Here is an 18,510-nt window from a genome sequence, read left to right on the forward strand (position 1 = left end):
AAATAAGTCTCCCTTCTTTGAGAAAATGCTCTCTGGAGGTAGTTGATTTTTTAAAATATGTTTTTATTGATTTCAGAGAGAGGAAGGGAGAGGGAAAGAGAGATAGAAACATCAATGATAAGAGAGAATCATGGATTGGCTCTCCCCTGCCCTACTTCTGTGGTTCAAGCCCACAACCGAGGCATGTGCCCTGACTAGTAGTTGAACCGTAACCTCCAGGTTCATGATGGACACTCAACCACTGAGCCACACTAGCCAGGCAGACATTACCATTTTTGATAGAAAAAAATATAATTACAAAATAGGAAATAAAACTTTTAGGACACTGGGATAGGAAAAAACATAAACACTCATGGACACATGTATTTGTCATATGTAACCAAAGAGTAGTGTGAGATCCTAATTAATTTTTGCACATTTTTGATTCTCTCAATTTAAGCAGATACTTCATCATCTTAGGAAAGGCAGCAGCAGACAGGAAATAGAGCCTAGCAGGGTTTCCCAAAACCAAAAAGGAAAGTTTCCCATTTGGATGACAGAAGGGAGGACTGGGGTGTTGGAATAGCAGAGGTCACTCTGTCATTTCTCTGGGGTGCAGGTGCTGGTGGTGCTGGTGGTGCTGGTGGTCTCAAATGGTGCAAGATGTGCCCAGGACATGGGACTATGGTGGATCATAGCTTTATGGAGCCATCCTGATACGCCAGCATTGCTTAAAAGCAACAGAAAGCAGTTGGCCTGAATGGACAGGGACCTCATGGCCAGTGATAATGTTCTTATCTCTGTGTGGAACACTGGCTGATGGCCACAAGCTCATCATCCTAGGCCAGTGGTCGGCAAACCACGGCTCTCGAGCCACATGCGGCTCTTTGGCCCCTTGAGTGTGGCTCTTCCACAAAATACCACATGCGGGCGCGAACGTACAGTGCGATTGAAACTTTGTGGCCCCTGCGCAGAAGTCCGTTTTCGGCCTGGGCGAGTCTATTTTGAAGAAGTGGCATTAGAAGAAGTGGGGGTGTCGGTCGGTCGGTTGGGAAATGGGAGACGCTGCGCTGGTGGGCCGGAGGATATGCAGCACGGGGGAGGCGCCAAATATCAACAGTACTTAAACTATATAGGTAGGTTAATAACAATGTACCTACTTATATAGTTTAAGTTTAAAAAATTTGGCTCTCAAAAGAAATTTCAATTGTTGAACTGTTGATATTTGGCTCTGTTGACTAATGAGTTTGCCGACCACTGTTCTAGGCTGTTATGGGCTGAGTTGAGCTCCCCATTGCTCAATTCATATGTTGGAACCTAATCCCCAGTATCTCAGAATGTGTCTGTATTTGGAGACAAGGTCTTTAAAGAGGTAATTAAGTTAAAATGAGATCATATGATAGGTCTTAATCTAGTTTTACTGGCATTCCTGTAAGAGGAGATTAGGACACAGACACACACAGAGGGAGGACCTGTGAAGATACAAGGGAAAGACAAGCCAAGGAGAGTGGCCTCAGGGAAAACCAACTCTGCTGCCATCTTGATCTTGAACTTTTAGCCTCCAGAACTGTGAGAAAAATTCTGTTGTTTAAGCCACACAGTCTGTGGCATTTTGTTATGGCAGCCTGAGCAAACTAATACACAGGCATTGACCTGATGTGAGACCTTAGAACCTTATCACATCCTGGGGGATCACTCCAGGATGGCTGAAGTGGAAAGCTTGCCAATCTTTTAAGATTAGGACTTGAGCCGAAACCGGTTTGGCTCAGTGGATAGAGCATCGGCCTGCAGACTTAAGGGTCCCAGGTTCGATTCCGGTCAAGGGCATGTGCCTGGGTTGCGGGCACATCCCCAGTAGGGGGTGTGCAGGAGGCAGCTGATCAATGTTTCTCTCTCATCAACGTTTCTAACTCTCTATCTCTCTCCCTTCCTCTCTGTAAAAAATCAATAAAATACATTAAAAAAAAAGATTAGGACTTGAAATATAAATTCAGTTGTTAATGGAAAATAACATCTTATTTCTTGCACACCTAAATCTGAGCTCTGTGAGTTAAACTTACTACCAATGCTATTCTGTTTCATGTTGATTTTTCTACATTATATTTTGAGGGATCTCCTTTCATTTCTGCTATTTACTATTCATCCTTGTTTTATGCATCTCTCTTTTAGAAGTCATTATTTTATGACCCATTGTGAAGTTGTTCAAAATCACCTAGTACATTTCTTACTTCTTTATGCTTTCCAGGAAGCTTGGCTGTACTGATTTTTGTGTTAAGTGTTCAAAACCATATGTATATAAAATATATGCATAGAAAATTTTTACCCTTCGGAAATTTTTCACAAAGAAATTCTACTATAGAGAAGAGACTTGGGAGAAGGAATTAGTAACCAAACCTCCCAGTTTGCAGCTGATTCAACTGCTAGGAGGCAAAACGACCCAGCAATAAAGAGTGAAAGCAATGGAAAAGGCTTGAGGAGTTTTGTGATTTTATCAGCAGATGGCAAGTATAATTTAATGTAGACAAACTAATAATTAATTGGGGAGCAAGAAGGCCAGTCCAGTGATGCGTCTAGGCAGAAAATAATCCTCTAACACACAGATCAAGAAAAGGATTTAGGGATTATTCTTGAAAAATCATTAAAACTATCAGTCTAATGTATAGTTCTGGGAACAAAGGCAAACACCGTGTTAGCCAAGAGCAAGCACAGAAACTGGAGGTGGTACCTGTTAGTTTAAAAAGAACTTGTTTGATCTAGTCAGGAATATCATCATGTTAGCCATTATTATGTAAGAAGCTGACAGAAGAATGATAAAAACCCAACAATCAAATTTATCCACTTATACAAAAGGGTTGCAAACTCAACGGCCTTCAAGAACCAAGCAGCTGGATAATGTGTGAGTTGTCATGGTAAAACTTTGGGGAATGGTGGGAACTAGGTCAGAATGGAGGGTGCTTAAAGACTTTCAGATTCACACACATAGGCATGCAAACAGGCACACACACACACACACACACACGCACACACACACACACAGTAGTGGCCCAATAAAACATGTATGGCTGCCCAATTCAGCTCTGAGGCCACCAGTATGAGTTCCTGCCTTAGAAAGTCTAAGTGCCTCTCTTCTGATCCCCCACTCTAATCTGAGGGTCCCTGGACAATAAGACTGTATTTTATTCAATCTTGTATCTAGCATGGCACTGAGCATATTGCTTTGCCCCATGAAGACTGGTTGGAAATGTTGCAATGATGAAGAAGCTCTAGGCTGTATATAGCAGAAAACGCTACTGACAGTTGCTGTGACTGTTACTTTGTGGCTGGTGTGTCTGAAGCGGAATGTCTAAAAGAGCTCATGAGTGGGCCCCTAAGCCCACTCTGTGCTTGACTCAGCCTCACAGGACCTAATTTGCATGCAGTGTAAATTACGTATGTCTCTGTTATATATAATACTGTGTTTTCTCTCCTACCTGCTCCTCCCATCAAGCTTGGCCTTTCTTCATCCCAGACCTTTCTCTCCCCCTTTTCAGCAATATAAGAAATTTCTCAGTTGGTTTTTCCTTTTCTATCCCCTCATTCTGGCTATTTTCTTTCCTGCTCATTCTCATTGTACCTATTCCACAAAAGATGGGTGGCAAGAACAATCTCAGTGATGTATGTCTTCAGGGGGTGTGATATTCTGGTTAGCAGAGTTTGTGTTAAACTGACATTTTACTACTCCTTTGAAATGCACAATCCTTTTCTGGTAGGTAATAGAAATCGATAAGCAATCAAGAAGTGCGTTAGGCTGATCTTAATGTTTATTTATGTTTAAATTGTGCACTGATATTACAAAAAAACCCACCCTATATAACAAAGCATAATAATGAAATGAATACTTGTGCACTCTATTTAGAGTCTCTTCCCAGTTTCTACTGCTGCTCCAGCCCAAAGAGGGCACGTCAAAGGAAGAGGAAAGGTGGGGCACTGATGGGCATGCAGGGTCAGAAGCAGCAGGCTGGGTGAGCTCAAATAAGCCCCCGTCGTCTTTTGTAGTCTTCCAAGTTCAGAGATCTCTTTGGAGCCCCATCCTTGGCTGGTGGAGCCTTGGAGGTGATGGCCAAAGCCTTTGACTCTGAACTGGGAACTTGTAAATCAATCTTCACATCGAAATCATGTACTTTGAACAAGTCTTCTGAGAGGTCACTGGCTGACTTAGAATTCAAATCTTTATCCTTTCCCTGACCCTTGCTCATTTCCTTTGGGGCATCCAGTAACACTCCAGAACCATACTTTGCATTCAGCTGGGCCAAGATGGCAGCTTGAACAGCTGGGCTTCTGGAATTAGAAACGATGATAGGTGTGCATTTCCGTCTGGTAAAGGGATCCATCTGCTGGTTTTTCATGTTGTGACTTTCAGCCAGAAGGGCCTTCTCAGACTTCACAATATTCCATTTCCTGTTCCGCTGGTTGATGTAACTAATAGCAGATATGTTCTTGGTCCACTGGTGGTGCAGGGCCTCTGCCCGCTCCTCCAGCTCATTCAGCTGGTCTTGGATTTGTTTGGCCTTGTCCTGATCCCCCAGGTCCTCCGCCATGGCCTTTTCCTTTAGCAGCTGAGTCTTTTTCTTGGCATAGTTAAGCGGAGCCTGCCTGAACCTTTCTTTCTCTTTTACAATCTCTTCAATGTCTTGATCATTGAATTTATAATTAAGAGCTTCTTTAATAGATAATTCCTTCTTACTGATTTCATCTAGAGTGGGCAACTGCATGCCAGCAGAAAACATCGCTTCTTTCCACTTCATGAATTCGCTTTCAGTGAATGCTTGGTTTGAGACAAACTCTAAGCGGAATACCCGTTGGGCATCGCCATGCTGTAGCTGTAGCCCTTTGTTTGTTCTGGTGCCACCAAGCTGGTAAACCTTGGCGGTTTCCACAACACCCTTGATCTCAGCAACCCGGTAAACTGGTTTGCTGTTGTGGTTTCCAATGCCAATCCGTACAAAACATCCTGTGACAGTTTTAGCAAAGAAGGGCATATGACACCAACATTCCAGCTTATGCCGTGATAATCGAACCCGGTTCAGTTCTTCGGGTAAGGACACGGGTTGTGATTTCGGAGGGATCTCTTCTTCTTCATCAGAGGATGGTGTTTGGGATGAGCGGTCTGTCTTTTCACTGGATTTGTCATCTTCTTCCTCCTCCTCATCGTCAGAGTATACCTCACTGGTTTTTAATGGCTGTTTTTTGGCGAGGAGCTCAGCTGTTCTGTTCTTCCATTTCTCTCTCTCTGCTTTTAGCTCCTCCATGGCTTGAGATTTTTTATCTAATTTCTCATCCCGTTTGGAACACCGTTCCTTGTTGTGGGATGTTACCTGGGATTCTTGAATCTGTGTCAGCCTTTTCTTTTCTTGCTCTTCTTGCTTTTTCTTTTTTTCTTTCTTTTCGGCTGTTTTTAGTTTTTTCTTAATTTCAAATCTTCTTTTCAACACCTCCCTCTTCTCAATGCGGTTGAAGAGTTCTTGCTCTCTTTCCTTCTCTGTCATCTGCTCCAGACGAGCCCTGTCCTCCTCATCCCCCATGAGGTCTTCCCCATAGCCATCATGGAACTCTTCATCTTCAGAAGAGGAGTCAGAGTCTGAACTGGAGGAGGAGCTGTTGCTGTCAGAATCCGACGCTTCACCTTCCTCAGGGGCTGAGCTCTCAGCTGAACTGTCTTTATCTGAACTGCCTGATGAAGTGGTTTTATTGTCCTGTTTCTTCATGGTTCCTTTCTTCTCTATTTTTCTGGCCTTTCCTTTCTTCTTATTTTTATTGCTCCCGAACGTCCACTCATCATCACTGTCCGACGTCTCAGAGTCTGAGGAGGCTGCAGGCTGACTCACAGGTGGCTCCTTCTCCTCAGAGTCACTGCGCTTCCGCTTTGCCAGGGACAAGAGCTCCTGACCCAGGTTCTCGTCACTGCCGCTGTCCTCCATGTCCGAGTTGATTTCCACGCAGCCTTTCCGCTTCTTTGCCATGGTGATCCCCCGGCTCCCACGCCGGACACCGCCCGGACTCCCCTCTAGCCCGTCTGCCAGTGGGACAGTCACTGCCACTGCCACTGCCGTGATGTTGGGGTCCAACCCCAGCAGCTCCAGGGGTTCCCAAAGGTATGGACGGAGTTGGCGAAGAAGGAATGATACGGACACAGCGTTCAGTTGATCAGCAGCCTAACCAGGTTCTCTAGCCAGGATTTAGCCAGGATCTCCAGCCAGGTTCTGTCTCTACTTCTCCTGCTACATCTGTATTTATACCAGTTGGTCTTAATCCTATCCATTCTATTTCAATGGTTAGGGCGTTTGTTATCTCCATTCCAGGGAGTAAAGATTAAGTAGCTTAAGCGTGATTGTTCGTAGTTAAAGTGATTAACTACCTGCCTGGCACTTAGTTAAGGGGTTTTACTGATAAAAATCCCCACCTGGGGAAACAAACTTTTTTGAGAGGTAACCTTGGTTAAAACACATAGCACTAGGGGAGCAAACATATTAAGAACAGTATGCCATATACGCCAGGTCCCTTGAAACATAAGCTGTGCAGTTGTTTCTTCCCTGCAGCGACTGTGTCAAGCAGCAACGATGGCCCGGCTTCCAGCAAATTCCCCCTTTTTTATTTTTTAAATGATAGCGCATGTAAATCAGAGGCCTGAACCCTCACTCCTTCTGAGGGAGGTCTCCTGCCCCCATGGCTGCTTCGCTTCCCATGCCCAGCTCAGATCAGGACCCAGGTAAAGACAGAGACTGGCTGACAGCAGCTGTCCTCTCACTGCAACAGGACTTGTTTCCCATTTCTACCTTGGACCACAGGGAAAGGGGCAGCTGAAGGAAAGGGCTGTGTCAGGGTGCTGTCTTCTTCCCTTTCTTCTCCCTCTTTTTTCTAAACACTTCCATGCCTTGTAGTTCATTTGCTTTCTCTTCTTTTTCTCTCTACTACCCTCCATCTCTGCCTCCTCCTCCTCCTCCCCAGCATCATCCATATCAGCTGACCCAGAGGGCACAGCTGACTCCTCCCCAGACATTGACACCACCATCAAGCAGGGCCCTGATGGACCTATGATCCAGCCCTTCAATGCGCTGACACTTCGGGAAGCCCATCACCAGTGACGCCGCCCGCTAGCCAGATCAACAAGGACAACCAAACCACCAACTTGAGGACAGCTGAAATCCTTGACTGAAGAGGCCAGCAACCTTCTACAAGGCTCTGTGTGCACTCCATCCACTATGTTTATTGCTATGCTTGCTATCATTGCTTGTCAGTCTTCTTCCAAGTCTTAAACAACCCAATCCGAGAAGTGGCCGCTGATTTACACTCACTGTCATTTAAAAAATAAAAATGGGGGAATTTGCCAGAAGCCAGTCCACCCTTGCTGCTTGACACAGTTGCTGCAGGGAAGAAACATCTGCACAGCATATGTTTCAAGGGACCTGGTGTATATGGCATACTGTTCTTTTTTTGTTGTTTTTAAATATATTTTTTACTGATTTTTTACAGAGAGAAAGGGAGAGGGATAGAGAGTTAGAAACATCGATGAGCGAGAAACATCGATCAGCTGCCTCCTGCACACCTCCCACTGGGGATGTGCCCGCAACCAAGGTACATGCCCTTGATCGGAATCGAACCAGGGACCCCTTGGTCCGAAGGCCAACGCTCTATCCACTGAGCCAAACCGGTCAGGACATGGCATACTGTTCTTAATATGTTTGCTCCCCTTCTTAGCGCTATACCAAGGTCACCTCTCTGAGAAAGGTTGTTTCCCCAAGTGAGGATTTTTCCCTGAGTTAGGGAGGGAATAAAACCCCTTAACTAAGTGCCAGGTGGGTAATTAATCACTTTACGAACAATCATGCTTAAGCTACATAATCTTTACTTAGGATAATCTCCTTGTAGCTTAATAGAACAATAGAGTAACGTTGGAATGGAGATAAGAAACGCCCTAACCTTTGGAATAGAATTGATAGGATTAAAATCAACTGGTATAAATACAGATGTAACAAGACAATAAACACAGAACCTGGCTGGAGAACCTGGCTACGAAACCTGGCTATGATGATGATCTGAACGCTGCCTCCATGTCCTTCCTTCTTTGCCGACTCCGTCCACACCTTTGGGAACCCCTGGACCTGCTGAGGCACGACCCCAACATTTCTCCAATATCAGACAATCCAGTTCCTTCCCATATGTCCCTAAATCTCACCTGAGCTGTGGTCCCAGCATTGGAGCCCAGAGGGATCAAGTCCAAGTAAGTGCATGTGCCAGCCTTTTAAGAGGGACTGCCTGGGTCTCCAGCAGCCTCTGTGAAGCCCCGCTGGTTTTTACAACCTGAAGTTACCGGGACTTCTCTTCCCAGCTCTGGAACCCTGGGCTGGGGGTCTTGTATAGGGCTGGAACCATTTACTTCTCATGGGAGGCCTCAGCAGTGGAGTTTTCCCTTCTGATTAAAAATACACTACACATGGGTGTTGGACCAGCCCTTTCTGTGCCTCTACCCCTCTCACCAGTCTTGATATACTTTCTTCTCTCCTTTTCTAGTTGTAGGAATTCCATTCAGCCAGACTTCAGACAGGTTTGAATGATGGTTGTTCTGTATCTTAGTTGTAATTTTGATGTGGTTGTGAAGCGGTGAGTATGGCATTTACCTACGCTGCCATCTTGGTTCTCCTCACAAGGAAACTTTACCCTCCCCCTTTCTTATAGAAAGTGCTCTATTGCTTTGCACCTTGCTCTTTTTAAAAAGTGGATTTTTTTTTTTTTTCAGAAAGGGAAAGGGAGAGAGAAAAACATTGGTGTGACAGCAAAACATCAGTTGGCTACCTCTTGCACCCGCCCGAACACCGGGGATCGAGGCCAAAACCAGAGCATGTGCCCTGACTGGGAATCAAAGCAGCAATCTTTTGGTGCATGGGATCACGCCCAACCAACTGAGCCACACTGGTCAGGGCAAACCTTGCTCTTTTTTTGTATAATAAAGTATCCTGCCAACTCTTATATCACTAAAAAGAAAACTATAAAATTTCAATATCACTGCATAGTATTCTGTCAACTAGTTTCCCTTTGGATTGACACTTGGTTTTCTTTTCTCGTCCTCCCCCTCCCCCCGCCCCCCCCACTTTTTATTGTAAACAATGCTACATGAATAACCTTGACCACAGGTAACTTTGGACATGTGCACATTTATAAACTCCCATAAGAGGCACTGCTATTTTAGAGGCTGATTGCATTTTTAATTTTAACAGATAATGTGAAATTTCCTTCAATAGAAATTGTACCATTTTGTGAAACCAGCAGGAATGTATGAGAGTGCTTGCTGAAATTTCATTTTTTGTGTGTGTGTGTGCCCCTGCAGCCACACGGTGGCAGTGTTGGCACCAACTGGGCTCCGGAGGAGCAGAAGCCTCATCCTGGCTCCTGCAAGATGCCCTCAGAGGCCTTCGCTGCTGCATGTGCCCACTGTGTGCACAAAGCGGGGGTGTGCGGGATGGGCTGCGAGCGTGCACTTGTGTCCACATGTGTGGGCATGTGTGTGTGGGAGGAAATGCCTCCATGGATAAGTACCAGGGTGTATTAGCATTTCTGTGTTTGGGTGTGTTTGTGTGTCCCTGTTTATCCATGCATCTGTGTGTCTCTGATTGTGTGTGTGTGTGTGTGTGTGTGTCTTTGTGCTTAGCAGGGCATGTATCTGACTTTGTGTGATCTTTTTCTCCCTCTCTGCACTTCTGTTTTTTAGTGTCTCTGCCTTCGCTTTGTGACTGTGTTGATCTAAGCATGTGTTTCCCACTGGGCCTCTGGTGCAGTTAGGAGAGACCCAGTAGTTGAGGGGTGTGTGTCTGGGTGCTGGATATCTCAAGGTTAGGGACCTCTGAGACTCAGTCTCCCCTCCACTGGCCTCTACCCCGCCCCTCCCTCCATCACCTGCATAGACAGCTGCTTTGATTCCAATACCTCGGCCATTGGTTCCACTAGTCTGGGCACCCCTGTCACTCCCCTGCCATGAGAGCTTTCTCTCTGATGCCCCTCCCCTAGGGCTCAGGTATTTATCCAGATGTACCCGCAGGGCTCAAGTACCCGCTAACCCCATTACCCTGATGGAACCCACCCCCTCCCCAGCACCCTGCCTCTAGCAGCCTCCTGTGTGCCTGCAGCCAGAGGTCCTGCAGAGTGAGGTCCTGCCACAGCTCCCCTCCCTGGGAGGCTGCACCTCTTCTCGGGGCCCGGGTAGGTCCTGAACAAGCAGAATTCAGGGCACGACGTGTCTCCGCTCTCAGACTGGAGGCGCTTGAAGATGGGGCTCTGCCTCTCGCCCTCTGACCTCAGGGTGAAACCATGTCTGTGCTTCTATTGCCCAGCCCTGGAGAGAATGTGGGCACCTTGGTAGCCACCTCGTGCCCTGCACAGGTATTTCACAACAGGGGTGCCAGCTCCCACCCAGCCCTACCCCCCTCCCGGTGCTGGCTACTTCCTGAGCAGCTCCAGCCAGCCAGGCCTCCAAGGGCGGAACCAGGGACCTGCTTCGTGCTGAGCAGGGTGGACAGGCTAGAGTTTAGATCAGTGATGGCGAACCTATGACACGCGTGTCCGTGGTGACATGAGAACTCATTTTTTTGGTTGATTTTTCTTTGTTAAATGGCATTTAAATATATAAAATAAATATCAAAAATATAAATCTTTGTTTTACTATGGTTGCAAATATCAAAAAATTTCTATATGTGACACGGCACCAGAGTTAAGTTAGGGTTTTTCAAAATGCTGACACGCTGAGCTCAAAAGGTTCGCCACCACTGGTCTAGATTCTAGATGAGTCTCAACTGGGCTGACTGGGCACTTCAAGTCTCTGCCACGTATCTGTTCCATGCCAGTAGGCTACCTCAGGGATGTCCTCATGGAGATGACAGAAACACAAAAAAGAGCAAGGCCTCTCGAGTTGTAGACTTAGAAGCACCATTCTTGCACTTCTGCTTCAACTATTACCCAAAGCCAGGCACATGGTCAAGTCCACAGGCAGAGGCAAAGGACACTTCAAAGTTAAATGCTCAAGGGGGTGGATGCAGAGAGGATAAAAGATCATTCAACCCATCAGCAAGACCTATCAATTCTACCTTAGAAATACTTTCCACACCTGTCCAATACTCCTTCTATCTTATTGCTACCACCACTTCAGTTCACCATGATCTTTCTTACCTATCACCACCTGACTGCTCTGTCCAAATCTTTCCTGTCCATTCCTTCTCAGACCATTCTCAATGCAGCAACGAGAATAAACTTAAAAAGAAAGCCTTCTCCGACCACTCATTTAATTAAGTCTGCCAAATGGTTTCCTATTGTTCTCAGGATAAAGGTGAAAATCCTGATGAAGGCCTGAATTGTTTTTAATTTTCTTTTTTTTGTTTTTTGTTTTGTTTTGGTTTTGTTTTATTGCTTAAAGTATTACAAAGAGTATTACATATGTCTCCTTCCCTGCCCCCTTGACATTCCCCTGGCCTCCCCTATCCCCCAGTGTCTTGTGTCCATTGGTTATTCTTTTTTTAAAATTGTTTTATTGCTTACAGTATTACAAAGAGTATTATATATGTCTCTTTTTTTTTCTCCCCTTGACCCTCCCCTAGCCTCCCATGCCCCCCGTGTCTTGTGTCCATTGGTTATTCTTTTATGCATGCATACAAGTCCTTCGGTTGATCTCTTACCCCCACCCCTTACCCTCCCCAGGCTTCCCACTGTAGTTTGACAGTCTGTTCAATGCTGCTCTGCCTCTGTATCTATTTTTGTTCATCAGTTTATAATGGTCTTTATTATCCATATATGAGTGAAATCATGTGGTATTTTTCTTTCATTGACTCGCTTATTTCACTTAGCATAATGCTCTCCAGTTCCATCCATGCTGTTGCAAGTGGTAAGAATTCCTTCTTTTTTACAGCAGCATAGTATTCCATCATGTAGATGTACCACAGTTTTCTAATCCATTCATCTGCTGATGGGCACTTAGGCTGTTTCCAGATCTTAGCTATGGTGAATTGTGCTGCTATGAACATAGGGATGCATATATCCTTTCTGATTGGTGTTTCTGGTTTCTTGGGATATATTCCTAGAAGTGGGATCACTGGGTCAAATGGGAGTTCCATTTGTAACTTTTTGAGGAAACTCCATACTGTCTTCCATAGTGTTTGCACCAGTCTGCATTCCCACCAGCAGTGCACGAGTGTTCCCTTTTCTCCTCATCCTCTCCAGCACTTGTCGTTTGTTGATTTGTTGATGATAGCCATTCTGACAGGTGTGAGATGATACCTCATTGTTGTTTTGATTTGCATCTCTCATGTAATTAGTGACTTTGAGCATGTTTTCATATGTCTCTTGGCTTTCTGAATGTCCTCTTTTGAAAAGTGTCTATTTAGGTCCTTTGCCCATTTTTTGATTGGATTGTTTATCTTCCTTTTGTTAAGTTGTAGGAGTTCCCTATAAATGTTGGAGATTAAACCCTTATTGGTGATAACATTGGCAAATATGTTCTCCCATGCAGTGGGTTTTCAATTTTCAATTGAGGGGTTATTTTAAAGCAAATAGATGAACCTGGTGAAAGGGAGAAAGAGAGTGAAGATGGAGTGTGGGAAAGAGAGGCTTTGTAATGACTTCCATGTGAGGACAGCCTAGGACCCCTTTCTCCAATCTCATCTCCTTCCATCCTTTCTTTCACTTTATGGTTAGAACACATCATAATTCCCCAACTTGTACATTATTTCAAGCCTCTAGGGTCTTATTTGGACTGCTCTGGAAGAACTGCAATAATAAATTAGAGATTAGGATGAGATAATAAGTAGTCAATATACCCATAGCTCTCCCAATATTCTCTCTTGATGTTCTCACCATCTTTTAATGTAGATAAACATGTACACATGGTTATGTTAGGGTGAGGTAAGAGTAGTATACAGGTATGACAACTCATCCAAGAGGTTTTTGAGCCCGAGTCTGAGATACAACTGTTAAATTGGCTTTGTGGAGAAGAAATCTAAGAGGATGAGGTCAGAGGAATGGGATGGAAAACATACACATGGTGCAACTTCTTCACTAAGTTAGGCAACCTGCTCTCTGGAAAAGGACTATTAAGCCAAGACATTCTTGAAGACTGAGGCTGACCAGAGAAGCCTTTTAGTGCACAGGGAGTTATCCTGTTATTCTTTCAGAGTTTGAGAAGGCTTGTCAGGAGCTAGGCACACATAACCTTATTCTCTGTCTCTTGTCCCCAGTTTTCTCTGGGGACTATTTATGAATATTGAAAAAATGACATATTCTTCTTTTCTCTCTCCTCATGTAGGGATTTCACAATTTAACTACAGGGGCCCTGTCGAATTCTTTCTCTCTCAGTGGTCAACAAGAGGCAAATGTGAGTGCTTTAACTTCAACAAGTGGTCTTAGTTGAATCTACCAGAAAAAAAAAGGGTGATTGAAACCCTCTGCTTTAGGCCCTAAAAGAAAAGAGAGGAGAGGAGTGCAGATTGGTTTGGCTCAGTGGATAGAGCATCAAGCTGGGGATTGAAGGACCTGAGTTTCAAATCTAGTCAAGGATGAGAGAGAGAGAGAGAGAGAGAACAGGAGGGAAGGAGGTGCCGCCTCTTTTCCTCCCTCCCGCCTCCCCAGAGCACCTCTGGGGAGGAGGGAGGGAAGGAGGCGCCAAATACAGACATGGAAGGAAGCTCCATGTCTGTATTTGATGTTAAGAAATTCATTTCTTAACATCAAATACAGACATGGAGCTTCAAGGGATAATGGGTTCTATGAGCTTACTCTGCAGTGCTCAAAAGAAGCCCTATTTCTATAGAAGACAGTAAGATACAAGGAATAAAATTGAGAAGGATGACATCCCCCTGATGGTTTTGAGGTTTTACTCAGGCTCAAATTAGGAAAATCATGTGAAGAACGTATGAGGGAGCCCCTTTGTAATGCCTTTGCTAGGGAAAATTTTCGTGTTGGAATGCCAGTTTTCTGTCTCCTAGATGTGTTATCAGCCATCATAATTGGGTCTCTCCAGTACTAATACAGTAACACTGACTTCATTTCCAGGGGAGAGTAACTTCTTGGCCCAGGGCAATGGTTTAGGCTTTGGCATTAAACCTTCCATGGATGTGACTCTGCCTAAGTTATTTGGTAGACTCAAGGCTGTTTTCTAAACCATTGATATGGGGATAATAATCTCCATGCATTTTGGAATAATTTTTGGGACAGTGTATCCTATATAATAAAGAGCTAATATACAAATGGTCGTCACACCCTCATGCTGTGAGGGCTCAGACACTCAACACTGGCGAGAGAGAAATGGACATCAGCCAGGCACAAATGAGCTCACGAGAGAGGAATGGGGACCAGCCAGGCACAAATGAGCTCAGGAGAGAGGAATGGGGATCAGCCAGGCTGCGGCCTGGGAGAGGGACAAGTTGCCCACCCCATAGTCCTGAGTGCCTGCGGCTGCGGCCCAGGTGAAGCCGCCCGCCCACAGTCCCCTGCAGCTGTGGCCGGCCCAGGTGCTGGGTGCCTGTGGCCGGCAGAGGGAGGGAAGCCTGGGTCCTGGGTGCGGGGTGAGGCAGAGGCAGTTAGGGGTGATCAGGCCAGAAGGGGAGCACTTAGGGGCAATCAGGCAGGCAGGCAGAGGGGTTAGGGGCGATCAGGCTGCAGGCAGGTGAGTGGTTGGAGCTAGTGGTCCCAGATTTCGAGAGGCAGTCAGACATCCCCTGAAGGATCCCAGATTGGAGAGGGTGCAGGCCAGGCTGAGGGACCCAGCCCTATGTATGAATTTTGTGCACCAGGCCTCTAGTAATATATAATAGCATTCAACACTAATTTCCCCCTCTTTGCTGTTCTGAAAATAGCAGAGAATCAGAAAGAAAAACCCTAAAGGTTTCTCTAAAAAACCAAAAGGTATGCCACAATTTCCATATATTGTATCTGTCTTATTTTACTCATGGAATAGGCTCTAAAAATGGACTCACTATTACTTTACATGTTTATAGTTTGGCTTCCCAGCCTATATCTGAGTGGAAGTAACAGGGGCCAAAGTTGTTAACTGACTGAATTATGAAAAGCAAAGATTAAAAAAAAAAAATTGTAAACAACAACAAAAGTGTCTTGTAGGCCTGGGGCGGCTCCTTAGCAGGCCCATAGAGTTAGAGCTTCTTAGCATAAAACCACCTTAAAGTCGCCCTAGCTGGTTTGGCTCACTGGATAGAGCGTCGGCCTGGGGACTGAAGAGTCCCGGGTTCGATTCCAGTCAACGGCATGTACTTTGGTTGTAGGCACATCCCCAGTAGGGCGTGTGTAGGAGGCAGCTGATCGATGCTTCTCTCTCATCGATGTTTCTAACTCTCTATCCCTCTCCCTTCCTCTCTGTAAAAAATCAATAAAATATATTAAAAAAACAGCAACAAACAAACAAACAAAAAAAAACCACCTTAAAGTCAAGTCATCAGGAAGGGGTTAACTGGTGTGCTGTTAAGAAAGCAGACCTTTGGGCAGTGCATTTCTTTTTATTAATTCACCACACCCCATTGTGCTAAGTGATGAACTTACTTGGAACACTTAATTGCTCCAAAAGTCCAGGTAAAAGAAAAAGTACCATTCATCCATGACACAGTCCAAATTTATGTTAACCTTTCAGTGAGTCTCATGATAGCTGTATTATCATTGTAAGATATTTTAATTTTAGAACCTCCTGGGTTCTACAGTGCATCACTTCCAAATAATGCAGAATGATAAAATTGTTGAAACAGCAAATGTAAAGTTGAAATCACTTGATAGTTTGTGATTCCTATAAATCTACTTGAAACTTCAATTGCGAAAGCACTTTTGACTCAATCTCATTTGTCAGCCTTATAGAGTGAGTGAACCTACTTAGCTAACTGTGCTAGTAGTTTATGTTCTTTTAGGGCAGGGAGAAATATGAATCACAAATATGCCATTGCTGCTTGCTTTTGAACCTCATTTTATAGCCTCACAGGCTTAAATGGAGGAAATATATTTTAAAACACAAATTAATGATATCTATTTCCTAGATGTACTTAAAAATATTTTCATTTATTAGAGATACCAAATTTGAATGATACGATTTAAGCAACTATATGTTGGCACTATGCTAATATAGCAACAACAATAGTGATAATAATAACAATCATGATAATAATGGCAGTTACCATTTATTTAGTGTTTACTCTATTACTATTTATCAAGTATCATGGTGAGCTTTGAATGGATTACCACCTTTAATTTGCCCAACAACTTTTCAAAGAAAGCCTATTATTATTTCCACTACATAATGTAGGATATTGAGGTTTAAAGACCTCAACTTTTTTTTTTTTTAAATATATTTTATTGATTTTTTACAGAGAGGAAGGAACAGAGATAGAGAGTTAGAAACATCGATGAGAGAGAAACATCGATCAGCTGCCTCCTGCACATCTCCCACTGGGGATGTGCCCGCAACCCAGGTACATGCCCTTGACCGGAATCGAACCTGGGACCTTTCAGTCCGCAGGCCAATGCTCTATCCACTGAGCCAAACCGGTTTCGGCAAGACCTCAACTTTTTTGCTTATATCATTCACATTATTTTAGTGGAACTGGGATCCAACCCTGGACAATCCTACTGTATGTTTATGCCATCTTTCTCAGGTGTTATTAATTCAAATTCAGCAAAGAAAGAAATAGAACCCCATCTATATGCAGAAATAACCCTTACTAGCTGGCTAGAAGTATTACTGCCATAGCAACAAGAGGCTTAAATCATAGTATGAAATAAAAGGCTACAGCTATATGACTTGTTTCCAAAAAAATTTGGAATTATTTCTCTGCCCCCCTCTCCCCCCAAACAAATGACTGGTGTAAAAATTCTCAATGGGTACTTTCTGTAAAGTTTTTACAGGTTTTATTTAGCTTGGCATAAATACTCAGGAAAAGTTATGTCCTGAAATGTGGAATCCTTGCCTTTCCCTGCCACTCCCAAAACTTAACTAAGTGCTATAGAGTTAAATATCAGACATCAAAATAGCATTACTGAAAATTTCAAAGGCACTTTTCTTCCACAGAAACTCATTGTCAACCATACAAATATCACCTACTTTGTCCTCAGCATTCCAAAGAAAGTTACTGGCATTATTAGGTTTTACTGAAGGAGGAAGTAGACAGAGTCAGAAAAATGAGTACAAAAATTCAGAGAGGTCAATGAGAAAAATGTAGTGTTTAATTTTGTTCTATTTTTAACTTCAAAATGTTCCTTTCACCTGATCAGTAACAACTATAACCATGTAGCTTGCTCAATATGGTTTCAAATATACTTTCACTGGAAGATTATTGTAATTCAAATCCATTCAGTGCTGCTTCACTTTTGTAATTTGTTAGTTAAGATTAAATAGTGTACCCTGCACCTATTTTAATGACATAGCACATTGATAATATTTTCACTCATTTAAAGCTATGTTTACTGACAGAGCCTTAGCACCAAAAATTCTAAAAGGCAATCTTCACACATTCAAATAGCCTGAGAAGTAATTGATACAGCTTAACCCCTTGCTAGTTCTGAATTTTCCAAATTAAGGTCACAGAATTTTAAAATCTCATACTTTTAAAAAAAAGTTGATAGAAATACATCAATGGGGGAAGATGATACACTCAAGGTCACAATGTGCCAATTCAATCTTTGCTCCAACATTCAAGATGCAATCAGGCTGATTTTTAACTGGATTTCCCCTGGAGTTTTCTTAAGGGATCTGTGGAAACTTTATTACAAAACATGGTAAAGTTGTCAGTGACAGAAAAATCAGGGGATCAACAGAGGTAAAAGGGCAAGGAGGTATTTAAATAGAAGTGGGAATCAGTATGTTGTGAGTAGGAATCTAAACTGACTTATGTGATTTCTAAAGACCCCAAAACAAGAAAAGAATAAAAGGTACTTTTGAAAGAAAAACACACACACACACACACACACACACACACACAGAGCAGCCAAAGAGGTGAGACACAGCCATTTTGATGGGGGGGGGGGGGGTGTCTAACTATACAATGAGGTCATCCTATCTCCCGGAAGTGACACGTAATCACCTGCTTTGCACTAGCTCCGCCCCTTCCCCCAGAGGTCCCGCCCCTCCGCCAGCAGCCGGGAGGGTGTTAGGGGGCGTTTCTCCAGGAGGAAAGCTGTGAGCTGCGACGCTGAGGAAGGGGACCCCAAAACGTCTGGCACTGCCCCCTCCAGGGATCACTTTGGACCGCCTCACTCGGCCCAGCAGGGTTCAGAAACGCCGAGGGGTCAACCTGATGGCTTTCGGGGTCAACGGAAGAGGGGAAGGGGAGCCCTGGCGGGGAGAACCCCCCGGCCCCCCGCCCAGCAGCTGAGGCATAGGAGGGCGGCCATCTTGGCCGGGTGGGTAGGGCTGGGGAGCTACGGGCGCCGTGCGATTGGGGGGCTCGCCCGGAAGTGACGCCAACTACCCGGAAGCGGAGGGGGTTCCCCGGCCCACTCCCCCCTCGTTCGTTTGCTCCCCCGCTT

At 44.4% G+C, this 18,510-nt stretch overlaps 1 pseudogene; it reads right to left on the bottom strand.

Moving 5' to 3' along the window:
* Positions 1-3,986: 3,986 nt before the first annotated feature.
* LOC139010062 (RNA polymerase-associated protein RTF1 homolog pseudogene) lies at positions 3,987-6,277 on the bottom strand (annotated as a pseudogene).
* Positions 6,278-18,510: the final 12,233 nt, after the last annotated feature.

Source organism: Myotis yumanensis, unplaced genomic scaffold (assembly GCF_028538775.1).
Source record: "Myotis yumanensis isolate MYYU_CA2020_CCGP unplaced genomic scaffold, mMyoYum1.0.hap1 SCAF_5, whole genome shotgun sequence".
In the NCBI taxonomy this organism is placed as follows: domain Eukaryota; kingdom Metazoa; phylum Chordata; class Mammalia; order Chiroptera; family Vespertilionidae; genus Myotis; species Myotis yumanensis.